This window comes from Schistocerca piceifrons, chromosome 2 (assembly GCF_021461385.2).
Source record: "Schistocerca piceifrons isolate TAMUIC-IGC-003096 chromosome 2, iqSchPice1.1, whole genome shotgun sequence".
Lineage (NCBI taxonomy): Eukaryota > Metazoa > Arthropoda > Insecta > Orthoptera > Acrididae > Schistocerca > Schistocerca piceifrons.
The window spans coordinates 444,043,675-444,062,288 of NC_060139.1; positions in this window are offsets into that span (position 1 = coordinate 444,043,675).

The following is an 18,614-nucleotide window of genomic DNA, read 5'->3' on the forward strand; positions in this document are numbered from 1 at the left end:
TTGATTTTAGTTTCCGAATTTGTTTGTTATTATTCATGCAATTACCTCGACATTTGTTTCAAAGTGTTGTTGTGTTGAAAAAGAAATGATTTTGCTAAGAAATTTCTAATACCTGTCTGTGAGTTTCAGATTCTATATATTGTATATATGTGTTCCTGGATGTGACAATAATGAAATATTGCAGTATGGTAAAATGGACTGCCAGAAAAATGTAAAACTGGGCAACTGAGTAAGAATGACAAAAATGAAAGAGAACTGCATGAAATACTATGTGGGCACTGAGAACGACTTGCGAATATGGGGCAAGAATACAAATATTTATCCTGGGCTGCCATACATCAAGAATGGGCGGTGTATAAAGTTAAAAGTATTTCGAGTGGTTTCTAAGTGAATACGTGTTTAAGTGTTTACAAAACGTAGACTGCCAAATGCTACTGTAGGTAGGTAAATAATTTGCTGTTTATATTGATTAATGTTATGTGTGCTTTGATTATGCTTTTCTTAAATGGACTGACTATTTCTATGGAGGTCAGTGAGGAATAATGTTCGGTCATAGATAAAAATATAAATGTAATTGTTTGTTTGTGCTATTAACTAAAATTTGGACTGCTATTAATGAGAGCAGTATTGAGAAATCTAAAAATGTTTTTTGGTATTTGAAGTATACAGTGTAAAATGTTTTGTGCTTTTGTTATGTATACCCTTGTGTATGGATACTTATTTTTCTCTTGGACGCTATACTATTGTCTCAACTTATGTAGGACATATTGTGTACTGATTGTTTATTGTTTAATAGAATAAGAAAGAATTATGTTTAGTCTACATGAAATGAATATGTCTGATGATGTTTTGTTTTATGATGGACTTGTTGTTTCATAAAGTAATATGAGAGTAAATTGTCATATGTGTGTATGGGAATGGATATTACTGTCTTGTTTGTTTTGAAAGTAATGTGTATAAAATGCATTTTTCTAGTATGTTTATTATATGTTGTGATAATTTTTTTATACCCAACTTTGGTTGGATGGAGAAGATTCCTTTTTTTTGCCTGTTTAACACCACTTAGGTGTTATTGATGTTTCACTGATGTATCCCTGATGGAAAACCTCAATGAAATATGGGGCATGTGTAACACCATAATCGATAGTGAGTAGTTTATTCAGTATAATTTATTATGTGAAGTATAAAGTGTCTACTCTTTACTGCTTAATGTCTTTGCATTACTGTAAGAAAGTGGAGTTTAGCGAAATATGTTTTGTAGAATTATACGAGTAACTGTGTGCTTAAAAAATGGAGTTTCATTAAATATGTTTGTTTATGTATGAGGAACTGCAAAACTGCAATGTAAAAACTGGTTCATACTTAGGGACTTTGTATTATATGATGTAAAAGACATGGTGATTCCCCTCCACTACGGAAGTGGTGTGGCGCGAGCTAAAAGGTGGAATTGACAGTCTGGGCGGAAAACGAGAGAGCACAGCAGAAGTCAGTAGCCAGCAGCCGACCAGTCAACAGCGCAGGTGCCGAGCGAGGCATCCAGTATCTAATTTGAAATGGAATGGCCTTGGGTGTAATTGTGGCTGTAAAATGGTGCTCTCGCATTGGAAATGGCTCTAAAAATGATATTCACGCCGCCATGAAGAACTAAATAGATCACATTACTGCCAAAGGAGAGACCAGGTAGTTACTACGTGCTCGCCACCATTATTGCCTCACTACTCGCCAGATCCAAGAGGTTAGAACTGTATAACAGTATGAACCAGAGTGTTTGTGTGATTTAATTTGCAATAATAATTCAAATATTGCTGAATTTCATGTTTGAAACATGGGTTTACTCGTTTAACGGTACCTAACAGGGTCCTCTCCTCAAAATTATTAAACACCGAGTATCCTGTGTGTGAAAACTGACAGTAATCTGTAATATTTGCTTATGCCTAATTTCTGAATGCAATAAAATATATAAATGCGGATAGTCAGATTAATGGTTTCATTGAAATCAAGGGAGACACTTACTGATGAATTTATAAAAATCTCCAATGTGTTTTGGTTTGCTTCTATTTTACCAATATCAGTATTTTAATGTTTATCAGTATAAAAGTTGTCAGTGAAAATCACTTGCTTCACAAGTGGCGTTTTTAAGCCTTTGGTTTTGATGCTATTTGAAGTTGAACTTTTACTCGAAGTCATTTCTGAAGTTGTAGAGAGTGCTGTCAATACAAATAATGTTAAAACTTAGCAAGATAAAAAAATCTTATATGGGGCAGTAATTCAACTTTTATCACAATGCGAAATATTTCTGAAAAGCGTATATAGTTTGCTTGTATAAAGAAGGGATAGTTTTTGGGCCTCCATTTCATTTTTTTATATCAGAAAGAAACCAACTGAATAGTTGTTTTACAGCTACAGAAACCTGACGTAATCATTTAAAAGAATATATGGATACAAGGTATGTGTTATCTTATTGCATTTGTGATGTGTATATGTGTGTTAGTCAAACTTTAATTCTCATCAGATGCCACTTAATTTTGTGTAAGCCTTTGGGAACAATTTCTGTACTAAAGTAGTAATAGGTAAAACTAAAGATTATGGTCAACAGGGATAAAGTGCAATTTTTTTATGATTGGTTACATATTCTGTTTGTAACTACTGCTATTCACTGTGTAGTTCGTCTGGTTATTGCAGGTGTTCATTGCACTTAATGAGAAAGAATTAATGAAAATTCCTTTTACGAGAGTAGAGAGAGATTCATTCAAAATAATGTATTCACATTATTATGCCTAACTAGGCTGGCGATCGTTATGTTATTTCATTTCCAAGAAATCTGTTACTGTAAATTCTTACAAAAATTCAAGTTCTTTTAATTTCTACCAACAGCCGTAGTTACGAAATTCAGGTTCGATTCCCCCTATCCATTAGGTTAATGCACGGTCAACGCAAAAATCGTCCCAGAGGGTAACACTTTTGGTTAATTTATGCCATATTTGGCAAATGCGCTGCTAGAGTGTTATACTTGACTTCTTTGAGACAGGTTAGAAAAGTCTGTTATCCAGAAACAGTGTAGCATATACACACACGCGCAATGCCCAAAGTGTTATAAACTGAACTGCGTAATTATTGTAATGTTTCAGTGGTTACACGACACAATCGATACAACCGCTTATACTAATAAATATCTTATGTAATTCTTTATTTATATTGTGAACTTATACCTACGCTTTTGCTATATATCCACACCCATCCTTCAAATCTGCCTTTAAAAGTTCTATTTAATAAATACATTCCTATCTACAGTACACTTCAAAACAACATGTCGTTCAGAATTGCTAAAGCACTTTCCCTGAAGCGATTGTATTATTTTCTCGTTCACTCCTCCATACGTTTTTAGGTTATATGTGAGAACTATACACTCTTGTGAGTAAAACAAGAAATCATAAGTCTTCTTTTAGAGATCTACGAGGACGTGCTGAAAACTACCGCCTCTGAATTTGTTACGCTGTTCCCAATATCGGTTGAGCACTTACATGTCATGCATAATACTCGGTTGACTTCTCCATTTCGCTGTTGCAAGTTACAACCATCTGCCACTAGAGTGTTCTCAGTTGTAGCGTGTGACATAACTGTATTTAATGTAAGTATGTCGGTGTCTGAGAAACAGCATACTGTAATCGAGTTTCGTATTGAAAGTGTTCATCCGCACATGGAGCACCCTCTTCTTTAGCATGACAATGCCAGACCAGACATGAGTCTACGTCTTTTGCAACAATCTAACGCCTTCAGTTTACTGCCATCGATCATCCTTCGTACAACACCAACTTTGTCTATCCGATTTTCATTTGTTACAAAAAAGAACGTCTTTGAGGACTTGATAGTTATGAAGTGGTGCAAGCAGTGGTGAGGCTGTTGCTGCATCAACAAAGTCAAACATTCCACAATGACGGTATCAACAAACCGATCTCTCATTGGGAGAAATGTATCCATCATCAAGGGACTACGTTGAGAAATAAATATTAAATTGTTAAAAAAGTTTGTGATAATGAAAAGGTAGCGTCTTTGATTAGTAATCAAAACATTCTAGGTCCTGGGTTCGAAACCCGCTGCAGCTTAAATTTTGATTGATAACCAGCACTGGCAGCCAAAGACTTGCGACATAAGAAGTGACCTCACCCTGCCAATGGCCTTGTCAAAGATGATGTAACTGTGGACAGAGGTTCAGGGCACTCTCTTCCCTTGGAGTGGGAAACTACCCCTAAAGGTGAAAGAAACTGCAATGATCAACGGCATGAGGATGCAGAAGGCTATGGATACCACTACATTAAAGACACACAACGTGTATCCACAGGACATGAGCCCTGTAATTGTAAAAGTGTCATGATGGTCTCTCCATTGGCCAAAGATTCCGGAATAGTCTCCCATTCGGATGCCCGGGAGGGGCCAGGCAAATGGTGAGGTGACCATGAGAAAAAGTTTGAATAAGCAGCGAAAGAAACGTTTTATGAGTCGGGGCGTAGGACGTCAGAAGCGTGTAAGTGGTAGGGAAGCCAGAACATCAGAACAGGGAAATGCAAAGGCTCTGTATAGATATAATAGGGATTAGTGAAGTGAAATGGAAGGAAGACAAGGATTTCTGGTCAGATGATTAAACAGTAATATCAATATCATCAGAAAATGGTATGACTGGAATAGGATTTGTTAAGAATAGGAAGGTAGGGCAGAGAGTGAGTTACCGTGAACAGCTCAGCGATAGGGCTGTTCTTATCAGAATCGACAGTAAACCAACACCAATAACGATGATTCATGTGTACGTGCCGCAGTTTCAAGCTGAAGATAAAGGACCAGAGAAAGTATATGAGGATACTGAAAGGGTAATACAGTATGTAAAGGGAGATGAAAATCTAACTGTCATGCGGTACTGGAATGCGGTTGTAGGGGAGGGAGTAGAAGAAAAGTTACAGGAGAATATGGGCTTGGTACTAGGAATAAGAGAGGAGAAAGACTAATTGCGTTCTGTAGTAAATTTCAGTTAGTCATAGCGAATACTCTGTTCAATAGTCACAATTACTTGGAAAAGGCCGGGTGATACGGCAGACAAGAGATTCCGAATTCAGATACTGGATTGTAAGGCGTACCCAGGAGCAGATATAGACTCAGATCACAATGTAGTAGTGATGAAGACTAGGCTGAAGTTTAAGGGATTAGTCAGGAAAGAAGTGGGATACGGAAGCACTAAGGAGTGACAAGATACCCTTGAATTTCTCTAAGGCTATAGATGCAGCAGTAAGTAATAGCTCAGTACGCTGTACAGTTGAAGAGGAACGGACATCTCTAAAGAGGGCTATCACAGAAGTTCGAAAGATAGGTAGAAAGAAGATAACTGCGAAGAAACCATGGGTAACAGAAGAAATACTTCAGTTTATCGATGATAGAAGGTAGTACAAAAATGTTCAGGGAAATTCAGGAATATAGAAGTACATGTCACTGAGGAATGAAATAAATAGGAAGTGTAGGGAAGCTAAAACGAAATGGCTGCTTGAAAAATGTGAAGAAATCGAAAAATAAGTGATTGTCGGAGGGACTGACTCAGCACACAGGAAAGTCAAAACAACCTTCGGTGAAATTAACAGCAAGGATGGTAACATTAAGAGTGCAACGGGAATTCCACTGCTAAATGTAGAGGAGAGAGCGGATATGTGGAAAGAGTACACTGGAAGCCTCTATGAGGGGGAAAACTTGTCTAATGTGATAGAAGAAAAAGCAGTAGTCGATTTAGAAGAGATGGGGGATCCAGTATTAGAATCAGAATTTAAGAGATCTTTGGAGGACTTAAGATCAAATAAGCAGAAGGGATAGATAACATTCCATCAGAATTTCTAAAATCATTGAGGGGAGTGGCACCAAAAGGACTATTCACATTAGTGGATTGAATGTATGAATCTGCTGACATAGCATCTGACTTTCGGAGAAATATCATCCACACATTTCCGACGACTGCAAGGGCTGATAAGTGCAAGAATTATCGCACATTGAGCTTAATAGCTCATGAATCCAAGTTGCTGACAAGAATAATATACAGAAGAATGGAAAAGAAAACTGGGGATGTATTAGATGACGATCAGTTTGGCTTTAGGAATGATAAACGTTACGATTGATAATGGAAGCAAGAGTGAAGAAAAATCAAGACACGTTCATGGTTCGACAAAGCGTTCAACAATGTAAAATTATGCAAAATGTTCGAAATCCTGAGAAAAATAGGGGTAAGCTATAGGGAGAGACGGGTAGTGTACAATGTGTACAAGAGCCAAGAGGGAATAATAAGAGTGGACAACCAAGAACGAAGTGCTCGGTTTTAAAAGGGTGTAAGACAGGGATGTAGTTTTTCGCCCATAATGTTAAATCTGAACATGGAAGAAGCAATGATGGAAGTAAGGAAAAGATTCAGGAGTGGAATAAAAATTCAAGGTGAAAGGATATCAATGATTCGATTCGTTGATGAGATTGCTATCCTGAGTGAAAGTGAAGAAGAATTATATGATCTGCTGAATGGAATGAATAATCTAATGAGTAGAGAATATGGACTGAGAGTAAATCGAAGAAAGACGAAAGTAATGACAAGCAGCAGAAATGAGAACAGCGAGAAATTTATCAGGATTGATGGTCAAGAAGTAGACGAAGTTAAGGAGTTCTGCTACCTACGCAGCAAAATAACAAACGACGGACGGAGCAAGGAGGACATCAAAAGCAGGCTAGTGCTGGCAAAAAGGGCATTCCTGGCGAAGAGAAGTCTATTAGTGTGAAACATAGGCCTTAATTTGAGGAAGAAATTTCTGAGACTGCACATTTGGATCACAGCATTGTATGGTAGTGAAACATGGACTATGTGAAAACCAGAACAGGAGAGACTCGACGCATTTGAGATGTGGTGCTACAGACGAATGTTGAAAATTAGGTGGAATGATAGGATAAGGAATGAGGAGGTTCTGTGCAGCATCGGAGAGAAAGTAATACGTGGAAAACATTGACAAGGAAGAGGGACAGGATTTTAGAACATTTTTGTTAGGACATCAGGGAATGACTTCCATGGTACTAGAGGGAGCTGTAGAGGGCAAAAACTGTAGAGGAAGACAGAGATTGAAATACATCTAGCAAATAATTGAGGAATTAGGTTGCAAGTGCTACTCTGAGATGAAGAGGTTGACACAGGAGAGGAATTCGCAGCGGGTCGCATCAAACCAATCAGAGGACTGATGACTCTAAAAAAAGTTAGTTTTATTTAAAAAGGTTTAACAGTTTTCACAAAAAACATCGAAGGCATTACTTTTCAGCACGCTCTTACAGTATTAACATCTCTTATTCTTCCACAGCATGATACTCCGTGAATAGAAACTGACACTTTTATACACAGCATGATACTCCGTGAATAGAAACTGACACTTTTATACACACAGACAATTACCTCTCAATATTGCCTCTTCCACAATATATGACACAAACATTACTGCTGTGGAGGAAGTCAAGAATGGAGGGCTAGCTGCAAGAATCTTGACAGGAGATATATCCTGCAGCTCTTCAGGTGTACTAGCATCGTTGTTTCCGATGTGGATCTAAAGCATTTAACGCTCGACTTCGGATAGCGCCACTCCTCCAACATCATCAGATTAAAAGCGCATACTGCGCTCCCCAAATTCTTCAAGTTCTGTAGCATGGAATCTGCTTTTATGGACTACAGCAAGTAATTAATAAGAAAAATATATGTATAGATTCTTATTATTAGCAGTGTACTTACATTTATTCTGAAAAGAGGGCAATGTGTTGTCTCTATGATGGTTCAGCATCAACTGAAAGCTTCTTTGCATGTCTTCCTGGTTTTTTACCCTCGTCTGTCTGCTGAGTGAGCGGGCAAAATGTCGTTTCTAAGCATTAGTCAGCGACTTTTTTTATATCCCATTGTTATTTACAACACATATTTTACAACGAAGAGGATCTGACTTTCCTAGAGATATTCTCAGAGATACAATCTCTTTGCAGATGTGCGGGATAAATGTACTGGAGGGAACACATTAAGCAGAAATCTCTTCTTTGTAACACAACTTGGTGTTATAATTCTTTTTCTCTCACTCTTTTAAGGTACATAGTAACCCAAGAAAGCAGCCCTGAGTGATGGTGACGTGAGCCCACCTCGCGGCCTTGTGAAACTGGACTATGACGTTATCTTGAAGACACACCTGGACTGCACTCTGTTTTCCTAGCTCCGCACTATCGAGCTAGTACTGCCTATTTTCTAGTTTCCTGCAAAAGCCATAATCCCATGTGTGCTGCAAAATCTAAGTCAATAATAGGAACGTTCTCATGAGCAACATCCTCATCTTTCACTTTATTTTCCACAACGTGAGGTGATAATCGAAGCTTCACGAAGTTCTTCAGTAGATATTATTCCATAACCACGTGAATTATTGCCTGCTGATTTCGAAGATAGTAAGAATACTAATCGCTCCACCGATTTATTCGGTTCGATAGCTGCTGTAATATTTGTTGGAGGCATCTTGCAACTTTGAACGTTATCCTCCTCCTCTTCTTCTTTGCAATCTTCTTCATAGTTCTCATTCTCTTTTTCTCGTTCTCTAACTTTCTCTCCTCCGACAAAACTGGGCATCCAGTATTAGGCACAGCTGAAGTAGGTTCTGAAATTGGGTTCTCTCCCATGCCGATATGTATGAGATTACCTCTCAGTAATGATCCACCAGTTTTATTTAATGACCATTAACAATATGCGTATGTTTATAACCTCTGTTAGAATTTATTGTCTGTAGGCGAGATAAATTTGCTTGTGAGCGTTGGTAGCCTTGAGAATTCTACCATAATTTTGAATGTCTCTTGTTATATGATTCCTTTCAGGAGGTTTAATTTTAAATATTAAATTATACAATCCTATTATTCTCGGATATTTACATTGTGAATTATTAAATCGTCTCCATTGGCATCCATTGGTGAATTACTACACTCCTGACGTTGGTTCAAAGCAAATGCAATATACGGCATCACACGTTCTTCCACATCGTATTCATCTCCTTCCTCTTCTCCTCCTCCTCCTCATCCTTCTTCTTCTTCTTCTTCTTCTTCTTCTTCAACAATATCTCTGCCTTTTGCTTTCATATGTACATTCTTTTATTTTACGTCTTCGTGGTCATTATTCTTTTGGAATAGCCGTTCCAATCTCTCTAGCGGCTGAGAACAGGGTTTAAATACATTTTCCAGCACAGAATAAGAAGCATCAGCTTGTCTTTTTCCACAGCAATACCAAATTCCCGTGCGTATTTCCACGAGATTTCCACACCTTTCTCATAGGACTACTCATCCGTCCAATCGAATTGAGAGACAAGCTGACAACTGCAGCGCTGAATCACAACTGAACCGATTTCAAGCAAACATCTTACTTTGCACCACTCCTCACAAAGTTAAACGTTAAGTGCTAGGCATTAAGTATTAAACATTATGCATTATGCTTTATGTGTTCGTTGTTACGGTATCTTAAACAGTATTCTAACACCACAGGGATGTCAGCTCGTATTGTTTGCACTAAGATGAGCATCTAAGAAGTGTGAAAGATGACATAGAACCTACATTAAATTCACCAGATGTGACATAACCGCCTACTTTGCTTTGTTTGATAACGTGCTATGATAACCAAATTTTTTTTTTCTTTATTGTATTTCAATTCCCCATCGGGGCGGGCTGGCAGCAGCATAAGATAACCAAACAATGCCTCGCATATTTATACATAGCCTTGCTTGATGATTTAATCGAGAACAGTAGGCATTTGCCTTACTTCCATACATTAGTCGCTCTAATCCTTTAACTGATTATGTCCTACCTGTTCATGGAATGTATGGTTCAAATGGCTCTGAGCTCTATGGGACTTAACATCTGTGGTCATCAGTCCCCTAGAACTTAGAACTACTTAAACCTAACTAACCTAAGGACAGCACACACATCCATGCCTGAGGCAGAATTCGATCCTGCGACCGTAGCGGTCACGCGGTTCCAGACTGAAGCGCCTAGACCCGCACGGCCTGATGGAATGCATGGCCAGACTATATAATTTTATTTATTCACAGTTAGTAAGTTGTTTAAACGTTTTCTGTGGGAGACAAATCACGATGTATGTAAAGCCATCTAGTGGTTAAGTTCTTACGAACGGTGCGTGACTAATAACATCCTGGCGGCCGACCCAACAGAGGGCGCTGATCATTGATCTGTCTTTTTCAGCTGTCATATAGATATTTTATCTAGCATAGGAAATTTATAGGTTGCTACAGGCAATGTATCATGTATATTAATTTTTGACCGAAATTCACCAAAAAGAAAAAGGGTCGGACCTATTCTCTTCATATATTTCCTTTTAATAATTTTTTGTGGGTAACTGTATTCGTCTTTTAATGTATCACAATTGGTTTCTATTATAGTAATCAATATTTAAAAGTCAGCTACATGTATTTTACCTAATGTGTTTTTATCAGATTATGTTTTTTGCGTATATCATGACTACATCTAAGCCCACAGTAGCGACATCTAGGTAGGATGTAGGCAAACAGATTTCTCGTAGCCAGTTGCAATAATGACTGTGTGGACGATGTGACCTCTTCTACACCTTATTTTAGATCTATGTGACGATGGTGTGCTGGTTATATTTATATGTTTTGACGATGCCATTATGGCCTTATCACTTTAGGACATGGTGTAGAAAAGATACGTTTTACCGTATTTTATCTGTACAGTTCCCTGGTTGTATGATAGTACACTGTGATACGTATTGCTGTATTGTGTTGAAAGACACACTGTTCACTAGATGTATATATTTGTAGATTGTAGATCTGAGGATGGTCATTACCGACTGAAACCGGTCAGCGTCAAAAGAATTGATGTTGTGATCAAAGACTGGAATAAAAAACATTTGTACATTAAATTCGTTTATTTTCACTGTGTGTAACAGTATAAATCGTGAAGGCTGCCTGTAATAAATTTATAATAATTTTTATGAACTGTTTTTTTCCTTTCATTCTCTCAGTAATGTATTATAGTGACAAGACAAATGTGGAGAAGGAGACAGAGGACAGAGAGCGAGAGTCAGAGAATGAGAGAAATGGAGAAAGAGAGGGAAAGGGACAGGCAGAGATAGGAAGAGAAATGATTACTTTGTATGAAAGGTAACAGTATTTGACGTTTGAAATGCAGAGGTGTGTGTGTGTCATTTTACGTATATAATGCATACCTTTGACCATGGAGTTATTTTAATACTACTCCAGAGGTATGTATGTGTACGCTAGTAATACGTAAATTCGATCCTGGCTTCACTTTAGTATTACATCAGAAGTATGTGACTTTCACAGAAATAATTCATAACTTTGACTTTAAACTTAAGGTAACATAATTTTTTACTGCATATCTGGAGCCATTTGTGGTATTATACTCTGATTTGTTGGATAGAGGAGCGGAGAGGGTATAATGCACGATTCCGTTGGATTTTTGTTTGTTTGTTGTAGATAAGGAGGAGGAGAGCGGGAAGGAGGATAGTTAGATGTGTATATAAAATGTCTTCCCCAAATAATGTAATCCGACATTTTTACATGTCATTTAAATACCCTGAATAGGTTTAAATACCCAGCTTGGGCTAATGCAAGAGGCCGCATACGCGGGTCAAATACCCTGAGAGAAGGAGTATAAACGACAATTAGCCTATTTCCATGATCTTGGATTTTTTTACTGCCTGATTCGCAGTTTATAGTATGCTGTAGTTGGCTTGAACGAGGAGTTGGTGGGGTGAGGCATAAAGTAAAATACAACTGGTTCCTCCACCTCGGATTGTTTGATTGCATGGAGGTAGGGGAGCAGGAGACGGTTTTAATTTTTCGCCATACCATCGAGTTAGTTCCGCCGTCTTGAACTTTTTTATTCTCTCTTTCGTTTTTTATACTCCGCTGTAATTGGTTGAAAATTAGGGTTGGAAGAGGAGGGGGGAGGGGGCGGGAGTGGAGATAGAGTGTGAGTGATTTCAGGAAACTATTGTTGTGCTGCAAATAAGGAGAGCTGAGTAAAATGAAGACTCGAGCTTGGGCTAATGTAAGAGGCCGCATACGTGGGTCAAACAAGAGCTGACCAAACGTTATTACTTCGAAGACTGCTTGCTGACACAAAACGACCTGCCGTTATGACGCTGGATAGTTACCACATTGTCAGGCGCAGTTAGTCAACCATAGTTGAAATAACACCAACTCAGCGAGAAGCAGAACTACGGAAGCGTTTACGGCCTGTTTATTTCACATCTGAGCCACGTACTTGTTGTGGGCTTACGTGGTCGAAACAAATACTGTAGGGAAAAAAAGGGCGGACCAGAGTCGAAGGCTTGACAGCCTGCCAGCCACCAGCTGCCAGTCCAGAGTTGGTCTACGTGAGTATGGGCCTACGAGTCTGCGTGGTTCAGTCAGTCACTCTCTCCGGACACCGCTGCTGCTGGTTAGCCGCGGCTCTGCTGCTGGTGCCGAGCCCCATGCAATGCACATTACGCCCTCCCACGAGTGGTCCCCGTGGCGGCCCACTTCAGCTGCTGCCAGCCGTCTGCCCTGGGGGTCTACAGCTCCAGCCCAGAGTACTGCACCCGTTCAAGCACCGTCGCCAGTGCAAGCCCGTGCAAGGTGCTACTGGAAGCCATCTCATTCACCCGTTACATCGTGGTATTACGTGCCCTGTGCACCAATGTTCTGGGCTGTTAGGCCGTTTCTAGTCTGCACTGCGAGCCTCTGCGTGCCGCTGTGGACGGCGTCCTTGCAGAACTGCTGCCGTCATCACCGGCGGCTGTGCAACGCTGCAGTCTGTCAGGCTGCCCGCCGCCTCCTTGTGGGTCATACGCAGAATCACAACCGCTGTAGCTTATTAACGGTAAATGCATGTTTTAGCAGTCATGTTTCTATGACAACACGTCGGACGACTGCCATGCACCCGTACGCCACTGCACTGCTGCGCCACGTAGCGTGGTGGACTAACGAGCATCTTGAACTCCAATTACCCCGTTCCACCACCCACCATAGAAGTCCACCACAGTAGCCTGTAATCTGTGTCCATTTTAAGATAGCTGCTATTGCGTTTATCGTATAGGCGAAATGTATTTAGCAACACGTCGACTACTTCTGCAGTAATGAACGTTTTATTCATGCTTTGAACCTACGAATATGTTAGAGAAAGAACGAAATGTCAAACGACGAACACAATCCACATTCATTATGACATATGATCTCCTTCTTCTAATGTAAGCCACAGTGCTTCAGAAACATTTATGTCTCTCTCGGACCATGGCTGACGCTGGCCATTGTTTAAAGAATCCCTGAGGAAATAGATGGCATACAGCCAAATCTCTTGGGTGAGATTTTATAAAATCTAGATGTGCACATGGGCACAGGGCAGGTGCTGGAGCTAGAAGCTGAAAGTATCAACATCACTGGAGCCACAGTCTCCGAAACTAATTTGGAACTATACAACCTTAGGAGAAAGCTAGGCAGTGGTTCGGACAACGATCCACTGATTTAAGTAACAGACAAAGTAAGCACATGACGCAATTGCATAATAAGGTAAAATCTTTTAATAACTGCATTATCGAAAACACGATAAATCCTTCTGAAGGAGGCATTGTTGGTAGTGCATGAGCACAGGCTTACTGCTTCTGAAATATTTTAGATTTTATTGGTATATAGTAATCACCTTTCATAACATATGAGCTGGAGATTGTCAGAACAGATGCTGTTCGCAGAAGGTGCTGTTGCAAATCAGGCTGTCACAGTGCCAAAAATTTTAGCGAAATAAATTCTCGCGAAATGCAGGAAGATGTGTTCAGTATCGATGCTTGGTGTCGGGATTGACATTTGACCTTCAATATAAAAAAAATCTGATATGTTTCGCACAAAGTGCGGAAAGACCTAACATTCGAAATTGTCACAGTTATTTACCGTGTAGGACTAAGCGTCCAGTGGTGTTTCCAGTGTAACGATCACACACGCTATATTGCAGAAAATACATGTGCTAGATTGAAATTCAGTGCAAAACTGTTAAGGAAATTTCCTTCACCCACGACTGTCGTAGCTTTTGAAAGATGTACGTTTGTAGTTTTTGGTCGAGAGGGCAAGGTGCCCTACACCTGGATTACGATGTGACATTGCTATAAAAATGTTGTTGCTTATTACACCTGAATATTGGAACGTCCATAGCCAAATTATATGAAACAGCACACAGCAAAGTTATAATCCTAGGGAAAAATCGGCTCAACTCTCCCTGGTCAATAAACAAATTTATAGCAATACAAGACGAGCGAGTGCAATGCTCGTTACTTTCACTGAATAGTATAAGAGTGAGAACAACAAAATTAGGCGTACGACACGGTATATTTGTTATTAGTGAGTCGCCCAACAATGTAAAACTTGTAGGACAATTAAAGGTGCAGTGCTTTCTCCCCGGCGTCTTCCGTAAAATAGTTGGCCATCATGCGGGATAAAGACCTCCCCGTGGCGATACCCTCCACTTACTCAAAAACTTCTGAAAAACTTTTGTGAGACTTACACAATGTTAACCGGCGCAAACTGGGAAAGTGTAGTTGTAATCGTAGCTGTTTAGACAATGAGATGGGCTCCAGAACGTAACCACAGATCTTGGAATCGCACGGTAATGGGATATTTGGACAGCCCTTGTGACAAATTCATCTTAGCCAGTCTCTTTGAGATTATCTGGTTGCCTCTATTTCTTGGCTTTATATATTTGCCTCGAAGTGACCGTTCTTTAGCACTACATACAGTACACGTTTCACGCACAGAAATTCTGTGGTCCGTGTTGGGGATCGTCAGCAGACACTCTTAGGTTATCAGCACCCGATCTGGCCTACTCAATACTAGAGTACTGTGCACCTGTCTGACTTAACAGCCCACACGTGAAAAAGATAGACGTACGACTTAACGGCGCCATACGCATTGTTGGTGGGTCAATACGTTCTACTGCCACATACTGGTCACCTATCTTGAGCCACATTGCACTTCCTGATATCAGGCGGAAGCGCGCTACTGCGTTAATACCAAAAGATTGCTGATAACACCGGCCTTCCAATACTGGAAGATGTGTTAGCTGCAGAGCGAAAAAGACTAAGATCAAGACATCCCACTCTCATCACAGCAAAGGACTCTCGCGGAAACTGAATTCAATACCAGCCATAAATGGGAACGCTGCTAGCAAAAAATGTCCTTCACAATGCCTGAAACTGCCTTGCATCCAGAAGAAATAGCCTATATTGGACCAGCCTCGGCCAATCTCGACTATTCTGAACCGCATCCGAAAGACAGTGTGGCAAATCTTCATAATTTTCGTGCGAGTGTGGTCCGGAAGACAGAGAGGTGCTCACGTTGTATCAACACGTCTCGTACGTGCCGACAAGGGTCCTTTCGAAGATTTCCCGACAGCAATAAGTGATGCGGTAAAATACACAAAAGACCTTGATATTCGTATATATCTATTGTCATTTGTGCCATTTTATGCTGCAGAGCCATACTTAAATATTGACATGTAGTAATTTTGTAACATTTGCATATGTATTGCCATAAGATTAATATATGAGCACTCTATCGCACGTGCTCACACTTGATGGGAGCTGCCATTCAATGCACCATGTGAAATACTGCGTAAGTCGGTCTGCAACTCCTTATCATAACCCACCGACGAGACAACAACGCGGTAGAGTGCTGCTGAACATAACCTGTAATCATTTTACGTATAATGAGTACATTAGCGGCTCTATTATGCATCTCTCAAACGCTCACGATGATATATCTGTTTCCGTTAGACGTCGCCATGCAGATTTCTAACCCGCTTTTCGCCGGGATCTGACTGCAAATTGTTGTTTATTACACCCCTCAAATTTCGACCGTCAGATGGTGTGAGCCGTCCACTCGCTTATGTTACGGGTATACGGACGCTCCCGCCGGCATTTCAATTTTGGCTTGTGCTTGGTACGAATCCGATGGGTGTGTATGCACCACTAGTGAGTCAGAAACTTAACTCAATGAGTTACAGTATGTTTTCACACATGGCAGCAGTACACAGTCTGTATTGCCCCTGTTCTGGAAGTTTCGATGTTCGGAAGACAGGCTACCTATCTTCATGCGGATCTGTATTACGCGTGGACAGCCTTAACCTTTTGTTGCCTGTTGTTACTTCCAACTGTCACCTCTTTTTATCCTTCTTCACTCCAACAGCACATTCATTTCCCATATCCTAGGATAATGGTACGTTTAAATACACGTTTATCTTGAAGTGTTTTGCTTTGTTTTAGGAGGCAAAAAACTAGGACCATACGCGCCCATATCAGAACCGTATAACACGAGGGAGAAAAAAAAGGAGTTAGCGACTACGCTTTATGCCCATTCGACGGAAGGAAAGACAACTAAAAATAGGAACTTGGAGAAACATCCATAAAATACACCACAGAGAAACAAAGATCCTGGCCTAAAAATTTCATGTCCTTCGCTACATTGCGACGACAGATAAAAAGTAAAATGCCATCGACAGCCCGCCCGTCGTTCGCTAAAATGGCCGTTAGCTCAGACGGCAAACATAAATGAGATCATAAGTGGCGAACCATTAGAGTTTGAGGGCAATAAGCACAAAGTGTTAGGGAAGCACCACTTAACAAATGCCGAAGGCTAAAAAGATAGTGTCCAATACCCACCTAGCTACAATGATCTCCTCACGGAGAGAGGGCCGAGAGGAGGGTATCCATGCCACTGGGAGAGGCTTAATTTTCCTGGAGCTCGTTCACATGAAGGGAGGACCAGTGGTGATGCCAAAGTGACACCACTGCTGACAGACGGCAACACGGGGGAAATCGGAGGGAATGCAAGAACTAGCGGGCCAAGATACGTGGGCTGCAGCCTTGGCAGTAGCGTCAGCGGCCTCCTTTCCAGTCAGACCGATGTAACCAGGAACCCACATAAACACCACAGTTACTCCACCAAAAGTGAGCAAGTGACAGTTTTTCTGAACCTGTTGCACTAAGGGACGGACGGAGTACAGCACAAGCAGACTCTGAAGGACACTGAGAGAGTCGGAGCAGTTGACGCAACTGAAAATTCTGTGTCGCCGGATGTACTGCGTGGCCTGATACAGGGCTAAGAGCTTTGCTGTAAATACTGAGCAGTGTTCCGGAAGACGAAGGCACACCCAACACCACAGTCTGTCCGCGATAGTACCTTCGTGTACTCTGATGATTCTCGAAGTTCCGTGCGAAGGTCGTGAAACTTACGGCGATAGAGCGAGAATGGAGTAGTGTCCTTAGGAAGTGAATGAAGACCAAGGTGAACATGGCCTGCCGCACGAAGCCAAGGTGGTGAAAGGTTCACACACATCAGGAAAGTGGCAGGTAACGTGGTGTTAAGCTACCGGAGCAAGCGCTGAAAGCAAACTCCAGGAAGTAGCAGAGAAGAAGGATGCGCCCCACACTGGCGATCAAAGCAGTCATCGAAGAAGGAGGCGTAGGACGGGTGGCCAGGCACGGCAGACAAGCAGCATGTGTATCTGCTGAGGAGTAAGTCACAGCGGTATGACAGCTGTAGTTCTGCAGTTTCTGATGCAGACTCTCAACCGGGCTGTGTAAAAGGCGCCAGTGGCCAAACGGATGCCACAGTTGTGGATAGTGTTGAGACGGCGTAAGAGAGACGGAGGTGCAAACGCATAAACGAAACACCCATAGTCTATTTTCGAACGGACAAGGGACCGGTACAAATGGATGAGGGTGATCCGATCCGCTCCCCAGGGAGACCGCTGAGGACACGTAGGACTTAGAGGGACCACGTACAGTGGGCAGTGGGCAGCCAGGTAAGACACGTGCGAGAACCAAGAAAGTTTCCTATCGAGCGTGAGCCACAGAAATTTCATAGTTCCAACGAACGGAAGAGCAACAATCCCGAGATGTAAAGATGATAGAGGAAATCAACTACGCCGCCAGAAATTCATGCAAACGCTTTTGTCAGTGGAAAGCCATTGTCGATACTCCAGGAGTAAAGACGATCAAGACATCGCTGAAGACTCCACTCAAGGAGACAAGTCCGTGGAGAACTGCAAAATCGCAAAATTGTCAACGAAAAGGGAGCTGGTGACGCCCAGCAGGAGACAGACCATAATAGGGTTAATGGTGATAGCAAAGTGGACAACGTTCAGGAAGGAACCCTGAGGCAAACCGTTTTTTCGGGTAAAGGTGTCCGACAAGGCAGAACCCGCACGTATTTCGAAAACACGGTTTTTTAATAATTCCTGAAGGAAACGGTACATGCGGCCGTTGAAGCCTCACGTTAGAGAATACAGAGGATACGAGTCCTCCAGCAGGTGTCGTAGGCTTTCTCCAAATCGAAAAACAAGGCCGCAGTCTGGTGTTTCTGCAGAAAACCATTCATTACATGGGTTGACAAAGTGATGAGATGGTCAACCGCAGGACTACGCACTCGAAATCCACACTGTGAGAATAGAGTCACCATACCAGCTGGGCGTGAATCATGAGTTCCATCACCTTGCAAACACAGCTGGCGAGAGGAATGGGGAGA